The 15339-nt window shown below is 35.7% G+C and overlaps 1 pseudogene; it reads right to left on the reverse strand.

Annotated features, from left to right (window-relative positions):
* Positions 1–1020: 1020 nt before the first annotated feature.
* On the reverse strand, positions 1021–1969 carry LOC135213291 (zinc finger protein 394-like; annotated as a pseudogene).
* Positions 1970–15339: the final 13370 nt, after the last annotated feature.

The raw sequence follows: 15339 nt of genomic DNA on the forward strand, positions 1-15339 counted from the left end.
ATCCATACTCTAAATGGAAACAGTTATCTATGAATACAAAAGCTTAATAGAGTGAACAATTTCACTTTCAGCATCTTCATAATTTCAATCTGAAATACTATTTATAAACTTTCAATGTGGCTGAAATCTTGTAATAACTTTCAGGACGTAGCCCTAAACTTACAAGGGCGGGACTTACGCATGAGTGGCAACATATATAAGATAATGGACTTTCAATTTAGTTAATTTGAACAAACATTTTGCCACAAAAATCTTAATATTATATATGAAACTATAAAAATAACTTCTGAATACCCTACCTGGACTTACAGTTACTAGAATGAAAAAAAAATATTCATGAAAAAACAAATCCAATAGATTTCAATTATTCTTAGTTTTGTGCTACTGTGAAATCACATAAAAATATACTGTAGTAAAACATCGATGCTCCAACTTCTTTTTTTACTTTGTATGGATATTCCTGTGCTTTTTCATGTGATCTCTGCGAGCAAAGGCTTTCCCGCAGAAGTCACAAACAGAAGTTTTTCACCAGTGTGGTACCTCAAGTGTCAGTAAGTTTATAGCCAGTGTTAATGCAGAAACACAAACCCATCTAGTTGGTAAAACAATGTCGTTACTTTTGTAAGTGTAGTTAAAGAGTTGAGAGGTGTAAACAAATTACGATTTCATCTCACTTTCCTAAAATTATGAAGTCTCTTTGGCAGTTCAAGCAAGGTCTTCAAGGAGTACGGTTGTATATATTTCGTAATTCAAAGGATTCATTTTGGGCACACAGATGTAAGTTTTTTGACGAACTTATATATTTGCTTTATAAGTCTTATTCATTTAAGCGTTAAAAGGTGTAAATTGGTTTATTTGTGACGTTTAACATTTGATTGTCCTATAAATATGACAAAATGAGATATAATCAAAGGAGGTTTAAAGTGGCAATGAAAGTGTCTTGTTTTAGAAAAGTATATTTAATTAGCTTTGGCAAGATGTATTAAGGTACATTATGTCACCGTTATGACTTATTGAATATTATGGGTTATTTAATAATGTATTTAAGTTTGCAATAATTCCTTTCAGGAATGAACCTACTACTACTACTACTACTGCTACTACTACTATTAACGGAATAAATAAAAAGGTTAAAGTTGAGTTTCTGAGTTTGTGTCGCCCATAACAGCCAGCTTTGAATTCTTTTGCACAGTATGCAAAGGTGTAAATTCCATCTGTTTTCATTTGTTTCACCCTCTTGACTTTTGGTTTTGGAGGATTGGTAGTTGTCTTCGTGGACGCGTCTCCACCATTTGATTTTCAACTACTTCAGTGCAATATGGAATGTGCTTGGACTTCTGGTGCGTGCGAAGGGCATCTGAACGTCGAAATCGATCGCCACAAAAGCAGACGTACGGTTTTTCTCCCGTGTGGGTGCGGAGGTGGCGAGAGAGCTTGTAAATTGATCCAAACACTTTGTTGCATACATTGCATTCTTGTTTGTTTGCATCATCCACAGACTGCAAACTGAGCTGCGAGCCATCGAGAGGTTCTTGTTTGATGCTGGATGCTTCAATTGTAGTAATCTGTGTTGTGCCATCCATGGGTTCCTGCTTAATGATGAAATTCTCCTGATTGCTTATGGGTAATATTTGCTTGTTATTCTTCGCCTCCAGCAACATCTGTCTTCGGACTTCTGGACTTACTTTGTGTTTTAGAGAGTGAACCTTCAAATGATCGCTACGGGCAAACCTCTTCCCACAGAAACAGGCATACGGCTTCTCGCCAGTGTGCGTCCGGCGATGCAAGGTGAGCTTATCAGAACGGGAAAATGATTTTGTGCATATTTCACAAACGTGACGTTTTCCTTGCTCTTGACCAGTTCTCCCGGTTCCTTTTGACACAGTATGTCTTTCTTTTGAGGGTGCAGGAGTTGCTAGTTCCATTGTGTCAAGCGTGGTCACAGTTGAGTATGTCTTGTATAGAGTAGATTCCTCTGAAAATGAAAATGAAAATTATTCATTCCAAGAAGATACCATCAACACAAAATGAATACTAATATGTATCATTATTAGTCTATCCAAAACAATGAATTAAAATTCTTAACTCTCATTGGACTGGCTTCTGCAGATATGTCTCCTATTTAATAAAATGACATTTTTACAATAAAATATTTTTATATATACTTACCAAGTAATTAAATAGTTGAAGGTTTTCAACCATGGCAACTTAAAAATTTAAAATTTGCAGTAATAATTCAACTATTGAGTGTTAGTTGGTTAACCCTCCTCACTTTTGGGGTAAAATAATTCAACTATCGAGTGTTAGGTGGTTAACCATCCTCACTTTTGGAGTAGAAGAAGTACAAAGCAGCCAAGAGCTATTTCGTTTTATGCTCTAATGTCCATGTGAGGGGAGGAGGGTGGGCTCCAATTATGAAATCACTTGGTAAATATATATAAAACTATTATAAAAATAACTTTTACAAAGTAATGTACCTAGTAATTACATAACTGAATCCCCACTGATAGGACGTGGGATACAGGGACAAACTATACATACTCCAAAATAAAAGTATGTAATGCCTTTGAACTAGAAAAGTTACTAGCGCTGATACAATTCTTGTTGTTTCCTTACCTGGTAAGAGAGCTACTGCAGATAAGATACTGCCCCTACTTTTGTGGGAACTTCACAGTGAAGGAAGGAATCCGGTGGCTAGTAAAGTTTAACAAGGTGCCCTTGCTCTGGGTGAAAAGCCAGACGAATCTGTCACTTACAATATAACAAAAACCACACCCAACCCACTAAAAAACTGGTGGGTACTCCGGGTACAATGGATCCACAGGTTCCCCCTAGACTCAACAACTGAAACAAGTTGAGGAGATAGTTTTCCCATGACGTCATTCCTCTCTTCCAGTGGCCATACCTCTTTTCCTGACGTCATCTGTCTCTTCCGGTCGTCATACCTTTTCCCTGACGTTATATCTCTATTCCAGTCGTCATATCTTTTTCCCTGTTCTCATACCTCTTCTTATAACGCCATACGTCTCTTCCAGCTTCCAGTCGTCATGCCTTTTTTCGTGACGTCATACCACTCCCTGGTGATGTCTTTTCCCCCGATTTCCTACCTCACCTCAGAATGTCATTCCTTTCCCTGAGTGTATTTTCTTCCTACGATGACATTCATTGTCCCCTGACCTTTGACCTTCTCCGATTACTATTCATTTCTTCCTCATTTCGTCTCTCTAATCCTTTTCAAGATGATATGAATTGCCCCTTGATGCTTTACCTATTTCAGTTATCACTCCTCCCTCCTTTATTTCCTATGTCTATTCATATCTGTCTGTGTAAAAGGACAAGAAATTAGGATATTCGATATCGAATATGATATTTTAATGATGGTTTTCTTACTGAAGAAAATGGGCTGAGCAAGTATGTATCCTAGGTGCGGTCTCTCACTTGCATTTAAGTACCAACGCTCTCTCCTCTCTCTACAGAGGGATCCCGGAAGAGGACGGAAAGGTTAGGGGAATTTTCGTTGAACATTTTCACCCCTATTAAGCTAAGTAATGTGATCAATTTTCCCTTCAAACTATATACCATGTCATGATAATTAAAAAAAAAAGAAGTCTCGAAAACGTCATCCTCTCCCCAAATGTGTGGAGCCACCCTCTCTCTCTCTCTCTCTCTCTCTCTCTCTCTCTCTCTCTCTGTCACGAACATACTGATCTTCGTAAGATCTAAAGCTGTAAAATCCTCAACTTTGAGAAACAAGAAATTGTCATGGTCTAGTTAATGTTACTGCCGAAGACTTGTACACTTAAACATGTCCTCCAAGGATTGCTACTATTGCTCACTGGTTCTATTTTTGTGGAAAGAGAGAGAGAGAGAGAGAGAGAGAGAGAGAGAGAGAGAGAGCTGGAACCAAACGAAAAAAAACGGAAGAAATGGTTAGAAAATCGATCGCAAAAATAAGAGAGAGCTATGATTGGAAGAGCTCTCCTTTTTTAGCTGTGTACCCCACTGATGAAGTCAATATGTTCCCCTGTCAGTTCGTTTTCTCTTCTTAAGGGCTTCCACTTAATACACATAATTATTAAGCGTCGTGGGGTTGATTTACAACATAATGAGGTCCTCTTAGCCCCAACACTCCCAGTCAATAGTTACTCAGTTGCTCAAATATTTGTTCGACAAAGGGAGCGTATTGTAGTCCAAATACCTTGACAGTAATTGCTATCGGATTCTTGTGGTAGATTTGCATAGGAGATGAGGTCGTTAAGTCTAATTATGGTAGGTTATTAAATGAGTGGTGGACAATAATATTAACAACACCCGCAACGCCACTAATGTCACGACCACAACACCAACAATAACAACAGTAGCAATTAACATTATACTGTCTGGCATTTCTTGTGATTCTTACCTTGTAACCAAGAACCTCTGCTGTGATTATATTTTCTCGCGTGCAGTCTGTCACACTGAGCAACAACTTGCAGGAAAAGAGACAAAAGTAGATCATAAACGAAATGAAGAGCAAGGTAGCTTCTGAAACAAGGCTTGATCCCACCTCCAGCTTACTTGGGGAACGTGCTAAAATCTACGGTCAAATTGCGCATTGTGTCACCAGCGAAAATTTAAATAAATACGCTACATTTCCTTTTATTTAATTCATATACATTTTATTCTATTAAATAAATCATAAATATCTTATGCTAAAATTCCTGTATCTTTAACTAAACGCGAAACACCTTTATCAGAGCTTTTAGGCTTTTTCCATAGGGCTTTCCTACACAACAACAACAACAACAATAAAGTCGCTTGTGGGCTTAGTCCCCGAGTAAGCGAAAAGAGAAGGCTGTATGAATACCGGAATGAGTTACATGGGGATGACTGGATTTGTGTTACACGATTGGAACCAGACGTAAATGAAAACGAAGACCTTTTAATTTTGGGTTGCCTCTATCGGGCCGCCCCTCCAACCCCACCCAAGGGCCCAACATATCAGGGGACAAATGTCTTAAAAAAAAAAAAAAAAAAAAAAAATCCTGCCCTAAACATTTATCACGTGACCACATGATTCCGTTCATTGTCCGGCTCCTTCCTCGAATTACGATCTGAGAACAAAGGGTTTCTGAGCCAAAGTTGGATCCAAAGTAATGTATGCCTTCATAACAATCGAGAGAGATGACTTCCAATTGAACTACAGCAGCTAGCCCATTTTCGTTTTTTCTTAATCACAGGTGATAACGAAGTTTTAGAGAGAAAGAATATCTGATATAAAGTCCCTCCAACCAAAGGATAGAAACAGGAAGAATGACGTCAGTGATTATTTCCCCAAAAGAAAAATCACTGCAAGAATATTTACATTATATAATAAACGGAAAAGGGGCGGTCATATCTTTCAGGCGGATTAAAAGGACAAATGACTGAAATATCTAAAGCTTAATCGAAGCCCAAGACCTCAAGAGAACTTATTTCAGAATCAGACCAGGAACCAATCACGTACAATTCATAATCTAATTAATTACGCTGATCATAATGAACAGCTTTCATTAGGAAAAAAGTAGGGGGAGGGGGGGGCGGGTTTGGGGAAACGACCACCGTCGTCTGTTTCCGGCACTGGCGTCAGAGGCGTCCATCAATCCATCTACCCATCCAACCGGGGTGGGGGGGTTAGGGGGTTAGTGGGGTTTGGGGGGTGGGGGGGGAGGTTGGTGAGTGACGTGTTCATGAGATGGAGTAGATAAAAGCTGAGAGACCGAGACTTCGACCCTAACGGCGATCCAATGGAAATGAAGAGTCTGATGGAGAGAGAGAGAGAGAGAGACCGAGAGAGAGAGAGAGAGAGGAGAGAGAGAGAGAGAGAGAGGGGGGGGGGCGGGGTCAGGCTCCGCTCTCCACGATTCCCATCGGCCTTTGATGAAGCGCCAGGATTTTTTTTTTTTTTTTTGCCGGAATTTCACGGGGCTAAGATGACGTTGGAATGGTTGTCATTTTTACGGGATGCAATGTCATGATTTTTTGTTTATTAATGACAAAGTACGTTACAGTAAATTTGCTTAAATCGTATGCGTATGTAATTTCTGCTAGTATCCATGTATTCATATGAATATACGAGTATGTCTAATAAAAGGAGCCCATAAAAACGACAATATGTATAAAGTAAATACTATATTTCAGAGACTGCTGTCTCTCTCTTCAGGTATGTAATGAATGATTAAAGTTACAGAAAAGGCGGTATCTATACCAAAATATCCATCTATAGGTAGCCGTTTTACTTAGTCACCCCCACTGACAATACTTCTTTAATCTTCTCAAGCATTGGTTGAAGGAAGATTTTATCTATGATATCTGAATCCCAGGCGTCCATTGAGATGTTCGTTACCTGTCTTTGTTTAATCAAGGCTGACTCTATCATCTGGCTTTTGTACCGGCATTTGCTGCGATAAATTATATATGACAGATTCCACGGCTACGTGTGGATGGATCTCTTGGTATAAATACTACTGCCTTTTCTACAACTTTTCTCATTCATTACCTACCTGAAGAGAGAGACAGCAGTCTCTGAAATATAGTACTTACTTTCTATATTTTGGCATTTTTATGGGCTCCTTTTATCAGATGGAATTCTGTTGTAATAGAACATTTTTACCAGTCATATGAGTATGTATGTATGCATACATGGGCTCTTTAAGTTTGATAAGCTCTCTTTCTCTTTGTGTGTGTGTGTGTGTGTGTGTGCAATCTTCTCAAAAGAATGTAAATATAACTTGATTCCAAAAGCGACAAGCAAAGCCCAAGTAATCCTTCTTCATCTATCAAGGTTTTACAAAGCATTTATGAAAAGGAACATTACTCTCTCTCTCTCTCTCTCTCTCTCTCTCTCTCTCTCTCTCTCTCTCTCTCTCTCTCTCTCTTCTCATCATCATCATTATCATCCTGACCGCTCGCACATTCTCGCCTCCAAATCCGCACCAGACCCTGAGTGATGTTTCATTGTTTATTAACTCCTCCTTCAAGGGTCGTGTTTCAACGCTTCTAAATGAAAACATTCATCATGGCTGCAGAGCGGAATGGAATTCCTCTTCCCCCAAAAACTCGCTCAGAGATTAGAGCAGAAGCGAGGGCTTCTTGTGTTCTTCGTTCTTTTTGAAAGGTAGATGAAATAGCGCTTTTAACATTTTCATTATGCTTGCGAAACGAGAGTGTTTGTGCTTTTGGTGTTTATATGTAAATATTTTAGTTGTAAATTTTGTCTACGCGTTTTGGAATCTAAAAGTGCTTTCCTCTGGCGTAGTAACCAACTGCTGAAAATGAAATACACTCCAGTACCTCTGAAATTATTTGCGAAAAACATAGTTTCAAAGTTTTGAGCATCACATATATGCACTAGCGGATCCAGGGGGAGGGGGTCCACCTGGGCCCATGGCTTCCCTCCCCCTCCCAAAATGAAAAAATGACAAAATAATAATACTGAAGATTTAGATAATAAATAACATAAATGAAAAAAATATAAAAATGCAGCAAAAATTTAAAAAAACATCCATTGTAAAAGAAATAACAATAAAATTTTTTAGAAAATAATATATATATATATATATATATATATATATATAATATATATATATATATATATGTATATATATATATATATATATATATATAGATGTATATATATTATATATACATATATATAATATATATATTATATAACAATATATAATATATTATTCATATGATATATATTATATATTATATATAATATTATATAATAATTATTATATATATAAATATAATACAAATAATGTATATTGGGGTGGCAATGAAAGAATTTACTGAAAATTTACCCTATTACCCTTAAATTCTTAAAATTCCTAAAACTCGTTTCGTCGAACTATGTCCTTTTTCATAGGAGGATTTTTTTTTTAAATTTTGTATTATGTATTACATTCTCATGTCCTATGAAGCCTTTTTGTAACTACAGAATGTTTTTCATAAGTAAGAAATACAAGACTAATTTTGCAGTTGGTTTTTTACCGACACTGTCTTTCCAACACCCTCCGGGTATCCGATGTTCCTGATTGGCTGTTGATAAGCAATCACAGGGCTGGAAACTCTCAGTCTCTCTTTCGAGAGTTCATTTAGGCAGGATACTTCCTTCAGGAGAGGTGTAACATACATCCTGCCTACGTCAACTCTCGAGAGAGACTGAGAGTTTCCAGCCCTGTGATTGGCTTATCAACAGCCAATCAGGAGCGTCGTAAGGGACTGGCCTAGACGTCAAATGCACGGTTGATGTGAATCTACTATAGTGGCCCTTCATTTGAAAACGTTTCACACTCCTGCACTGTAAATAATGCCAATGAAAGAACCTTTTCCAGACGAAACCTGAAATCTAGCCTCATTATAAGCGATATGATACCACTCAATAGGAAAAATATTATAATCAGTTCAAGGAAAGCAGAAGCAGGTTGGGAATTCCAGTATACATTAGCGGGGTAAGACAGTCGACTGATTAAGACAATGGAGGACCGTTGACTCCCAAAGTTAATGTTGGAAGTGTTGGAATAGAAATCTACCCTTGAGCTTAACGAAAATAATACCGAAGACAGCGGCTGGGGAAATGAAGTAGTCTAACAATAAAACAAATAATAAGCAGGTAAGAACAAACAGTTGGGCCATGAAAGAAAAGAGGTAAACAGAAAATAAAAACAATATTTAACTCTGAACTCGAAAGAATATCGAAACCGGATTTGGAGAGGAAAATGTCCTGGCCAAAGGTTTATTCTTCTCAAATTACTCAAAATATACGGAAGACTTCGTTAACAACCAACCTGACAACAAAATTTCCCGGGATCTGACGCGAAAGATAATGCATCCCAATGAGGCCCGAGAGCCAGCAAAGAGAGTGAATGAATGAGACTAAGGCTACGATTGACGAAGACAAACGCCATATGTTACAACTGCTTCGCGCTTCTCTCGTGTCTTTTGTTTTGACTCGTTAACAACCCGCCATTACTCGAAAACCATTAATACGATCTACGGTAACATCGTGTCTTTTGTTTTGACTGCTTAATTACCTCGATTACTTGGAAATCATTAATAGAATCTACGATGATACGGGATACTTGAAACACGTGAGGGAGAGAGAGAGAGAGAGAGAGAGAGAGAGAGAGAGAGAGAGAGCCCCTCACCAGTCTAATTTCTTGTCGCTTCAAATTCTGGACTTCAGTCTCAGAGTGCGCAATTAAAGTCGCCTGAACTTATACAAAGGGCATGAGCATAATTTCTTAGGTATTTCCAGTGTGAAAATACGTGAATTTTCCTTAAAGTTTAAATATTATAGGTACAGATTTTAAGGTCTTTTAAGAGATATTCTGTAACTGTGAAAAATCTACAGGTAGGGAAATCCTAACAAGACTAAGAAATTTAACTATATTATTTATATATATTATATATATATACTATATATATAGTATATATATGTATTCTAATATATATATATTATAAACATCCTATATATATATATATATGTATATATTATAATATATATAACACTACTATATATATGTAATATATATATAATATATGTATATATATATATATATATATATATATATATATATAATATATATATATATAGGTATATGTTTACATGTATATAAATATATAAGTACATACATACATACATACACACACACACACACACACATATATATATATATATATATATATATATATATATATATATATATATACATAATATATATCCAAGCTAAAATAATTAGAACACATAGCGAAAGATAACTCCTCCTCGCCGTCAGGTAAAAAAAAAATATGACATCTCAAATTATCGTTAATTCCCAAAAGTACTCTTGCCCCCCCCCCCCCCCCCACCCCCCCCCAACCACCCCCCACAAAAAAAAAAACCCTCTGGTGCAAAGTGTGACCCTCCACGAATTTCCCTTCCTTCCACATTCGTCTCCAACATTCGTCCTCTCAGAAAACTATCACATAACCGGCGGAAGGCGAACGAAAATCGCAAAGTCGTCCAAAAAAAAAAAAAAAGACGGGGCGATCTCTGGCGCCCGTGATGAGATTTTAAAAAGATGAGAGGCGCCGTTTATGCCCGAGAGTCCTCATTCCGTATTCATAGAGGCTGAAGAGAAAGACAAGCGGAATTTTTAGACGGTCATCAGCTGCTGCTGCTAACTCCTGGGAAATAATGGCTTTGGCTGACGTCGTACGTCGCAGTAGTAGGGGATACCTCAATTAGAAGCGAGAGAGAGAGAGAGACGGAGAGGGAGGGAGAGAATTGATAGAGAAGGTATGTATTATGCATATATATATACTATATATATATATATATATATATATATAGTATCTATAGTATATATATATTATATATATATAAGCGAATACCACAGGAAAAATGATAGTCAGAAATCCAAGCGCTTTCGTCTTTACTAAGACATTGTCAAGGAGCGAATAACATTTGCTCCTTGACAATGTCTTAGTAAAGACAAAAGCGCTTGGATTTCTGACTATCATTTTCCTGTGGTATTCGCTTATTTAATGAAGTAACTTGCATATACTGTGATTTATTAAGCATGTATATTATATATATCAGCGTAAAGGTGGACCATTGGAAACGTTGTAATTCATTTTTAATTCTTTATTTCCTACGTTTCGTAATATCATTATTACATCTTCAGGGAATCTGTTAGACAATAAATAAAATTACTTTAAAATTACTTTAAATTTATTACATTAAAAATTACTCTAAAATTCAACATTTATAAATTACAACACAATTAAAAAAAACACAAACACAGAAACAAAACAAAGTTTGCACAAATTGTTCATAAACATTATGGTGCCATTAATCTGAAATTAATTCCAATTAACCCACTAATAATCGGTTCCTTTTTCAGATATAAAGAGTCGATTGGACCCGCTTTTGACCTCCAACGTGGTCTACAAGTATACTTGCCCTAAGGTGTAACTCTGGGACATATGTCGGATCCACGAGGAGGTTACTGCGGGTCAGAATCGACTCTCATCGGGAATTAAGTTTCCGTACTGGCTGTAGGCTCTCCAATCCCGAACATTCTAATATAAGAAACCATTCAAAAAACTGTAAAATATATATAGAAAGAAGCCATTTCCGAATCATGGGCCAAACAAGCAATGCATATGAACTGCCTATCCTAGAATCATTATTTATTAAACAACTGGTTCCCCAGTTAAATACCCAGACCTCCTCCACACAACTGTACCTGAGCTAACTTTTATTTATGTATTGTCATTCTGTCTCTTGCCTTCTCTGCATAAGGTTGGTTAGCGGTCTTTGGTCTTTTTTTTTTTTTTTTTCAGTGTGTGTGTTTTTTAATTGTGTTGTAATTTATAAATGTTGAATTTTAGAGTAATTTTTAATGTAATTTTAAAGCAATTTTATTTATTGTCTAACAGATTCCCTGAAGATGTAATAATGATATTACGAAACGTAGGAAATAAAGAATTAAAAATAAATTACAACGTTTCCAATGGGCCACCTTTACGCTGATGTGTCCTACTGGCGTCACCTTCCTTTGTCTCCTGATATATATATATTATATCTATATATATATATATATATATATATATATATATATATATATATATATATATATATATATATATATATATATATATATAATAGATATATATAATATATATATATATATATATACATATATATATATATATATATATAATATATATATATATATATATATATATATATATATATATATATATATATATATATATATATATATATATATATATTATATATATATATATATATATATATATATATATATATTACATAGGAAAAGCCTATCCATAAAGTGAGGAAATCTAAAAGTGAAGATTGTATGGCAGTGACAACAAACTAATAAGTCTATGAAAACTACACACAAAAAAAAGGTAGCTGTCATTAAAGATTCAGACAATATGGAACCTTGGTATATTTACTGAATCTACATGAAAAGAAAGCAATTTTAACGGCCGTAAAATAAATGGATGACTGAAATGTCCAAAATAAGATAAAATTACTTAATCTTTAAACCTATTACCAATCTACTTCCTATCGGAAGGCTTAGCTCACCTCTCCGTCCCCTAACCACCTTATCAGCATTCGGGCTGTAGAAAAAAAAAAAAAAAAGTTAGGTCACATTACTTAGCCTCGGGAATCGTGACCATTACTTAGGCCTTTGCCATTATCGAAATTAGTCGCGTTTTATTATCGCTTTTTCCTTTCCAAATCCTCTTTGATCTGTCGTTGTTTTTCAATGTCTCTCACTCTCCTCCAAATGTCCATTTTCTCTTGATTAAACTGTCATTTTTAGTGCCCCTCATTTTTGTATGCTTTTAATTTTATTATTTTTCTCTTTTACCTCAGTTTTCCATTTATCAATCTTAGCATGTTCCATCTATCTCGAAGTGACGCTTCTACCTCCTTCTACCTTCAATCTTCATTCTCCTCATTTTACCCGTTTTCCTCTATTTTATCTCCTCTTTCCTTCCCATATCTGCAAAGGCGGAAGAGAGACGGAGGAAAGACTGCGCCAGGTGTGTGTGTGTGTGTGTGCGTGCGCTTTGACGGATAATAGTTGGTTGGGAAAAATTCAACGTTTACGAGCGATGAAAATATTGGATGCAATAGATTGACCGAAAATGGGAAAAGTCAAACCCTTGATAAATTGCTCGGGGAAATTATTCTTTATGGGCGATAATCGGGAAACTCGTTTTTCATCGAGGAAAAAATAACCGTTATTTTATAAATTTGACTAAATCGTCGCACATTTAGTTTTGATAAACAAAGGGTGTCTTTGTAATTTCCCTGTTTATTTCACCTCAGCAATTAATATGAATTGTTTTTTTTAACACTATTTGACCTATTAATGTTAACAACGCAATATTTTATTTCTGTTACTCATCTGTCAGTCCATTTTTGGAAAGAAATTATTGAATGAAAGCATAAACCAGCTTTGGATAAACATTATTACTCATAAATACACAATCTTGCTCTTGCAAACGCCTGTGGAACGGGTAAACCTATGCCTTAATATATATATATATATATATATATGGTATATATATATATATATATATATATATATGTAAATATATATATATATATATATATATATATATATATATATATATATATATAGTTATACATCATTCGAGCTACAAATGTCCTTTAATATCTAATTCGCTCTACGTCGGAAATTGATAGTATTTTCATATATACCGAAGGGAATTTTTAGTTGATAATTATTTCGTCCCCCTCGGGGGATCGAAACCACCATCCAACGGACAGGAACGAAATCAGGACCGACAGTGACAGAATTGATAAAATCACTGTCGGTCCTGATTTCGTTCCTGTCTGTTGGATGGTGGTTCGATCCCACGATGGGGGGACGAAATTATTATCAACTAGGAATTACCCCTTCGGTACATATATGAAAATATATCAATTCCGAGGTAGAGCGAATTAGATATGAAGGACATTTGTAACTCGAATGATTTATATGAATCACGGTGATGTGATAATTATTCATATATATTATATATATATTATATATATATATACATATCTATATATATATATATAATATATATATATATTCTTATGTAAGGGGAGTATATATATATATATATATATATATATTATATATATATATATATTATATATTTATATATATATATATATATCGATTTTACAAGTCGTCCAAAGGAATAATTACACTACATATATACATGTACACAAATTCATAAATCCACTATACATATATACATATATACATACCAAATGTATAATTACACTGTATACATATATACGCAAATGCATAAATCCACAATAAATACATACATGCATATCCACAATATATAAATGCAAACATGCATACTGCATTACTGGCAAGGTTCCCGGAATTACTGCTGCTCCCTACCATAAGAGTAAACGCCTTATGAGATGAGAAAATGGGTTCTGAGAAGTCGGTCTCTCTCTCTCTCTCTCTCTCTCTCTCTCTCTCTCTCTCTCTCTCTTTAATAGTAAAACGCGCGGAAAGAGATGTTTAATATATTAGGCTGTTTTGCCCCTTTCTCTTATATATGCATACACGAAGATATATATATATATATATATATATATATATATATATATATATATATACATATATATATATATATATATATATATATATATATATATATATATATACTCAATATCTTACTACCTTACTGCTAGAATAAAATTTAGGCCAAAGGTCAAGCGCTGGGGCCTATGAGGTCATTCAGTGCTGCTGGGGGGAATTGGAGAGTAGAAGGGTTTAAAAGGCGTAAGCGGAGGAAAACTTCGCAGTTGCACTGTGAAACAATGGTTACGAGTTGGTGGATGGGAAGATGTAAGAAAGAGAATATGAACAGAGGTACAGTAAAAAGGAATGACAGGGGCTGCAGCTTGGTGCCGAAGGGACGCTGCAAAGAACCTGAATTAATGCCTGCAGGGTACCGCATGAGGTGCACTGACGGCATTATTCACTTACTGGGACCTGAAGATAGGCCTACTTACTTAACAGAAGATGCCCTGAGCTCGGGCTCTAATTAAGGTGCCGCAACTTGCCTCAACTAGTAGACCTGTTGCTCATGAGCGATTTTACAGTAAAAAGTTTGTGCCATAATGATTGGCTGCTGAAACTGGCGTCACAACATCCAGGTTATTAACGCGGATTAAGGGAATGTTATCTCACCTTCGCTGTTCGCTCTTCTCGTAGATTCAGTGAAGAATGCTGTAGATGAAAGAGAAAGTTTAAGCTGAAGCGAGGATAAAATCTTTAGAATAGTCAGGTGATGGTGATTTTAAACAGCGAAATCCCCCAAGATTTACATCATTTGCAAAGCTTCCTTAATAGGATTCGTCGTGCGATTAGACAAGGATGGAACTCAAAACGAGTCCAGGAAAAACGAAAGGAACCAGGAGAGGGTAAGCATGAAAGGGGAAAATAACGTGAGATATCCATATACATAGCCACGCACATATACATTCATATGAGTGTACGCATGTATGTATGTATATGTATATATATATATATATAATATATATATATATATAATATATATATATATATATATATATATATATATTCCCTACACACAAACACAGAGAGAGAGAGAGAGAGAGAGAGAGAGAGAGAGAGAGGAGAGAGAGGTGATTACATAGACTCAAACAACAGGTAGCCCTGAGAACAACGCCAACCAAAGTTCCGGAAGCAATCCGTTTCTGAAAAAGCAGATAAAAAACGGCAGATT

This window comes from Macrobrachium nipponense, chromosome 42 (genome assembly GCF_015104395.2).
Source record: "Macrobrachium nipponense isolate FS-2020 chromosome 42, ASM1510439v2, whole genome shotgun sequence".
NCBI lineage: Eukaryota > Metazoa > Arthropoda > Malacostraca > Decapoda > Palaemonidae > Macrobrachium > Macrobrachium nipponense.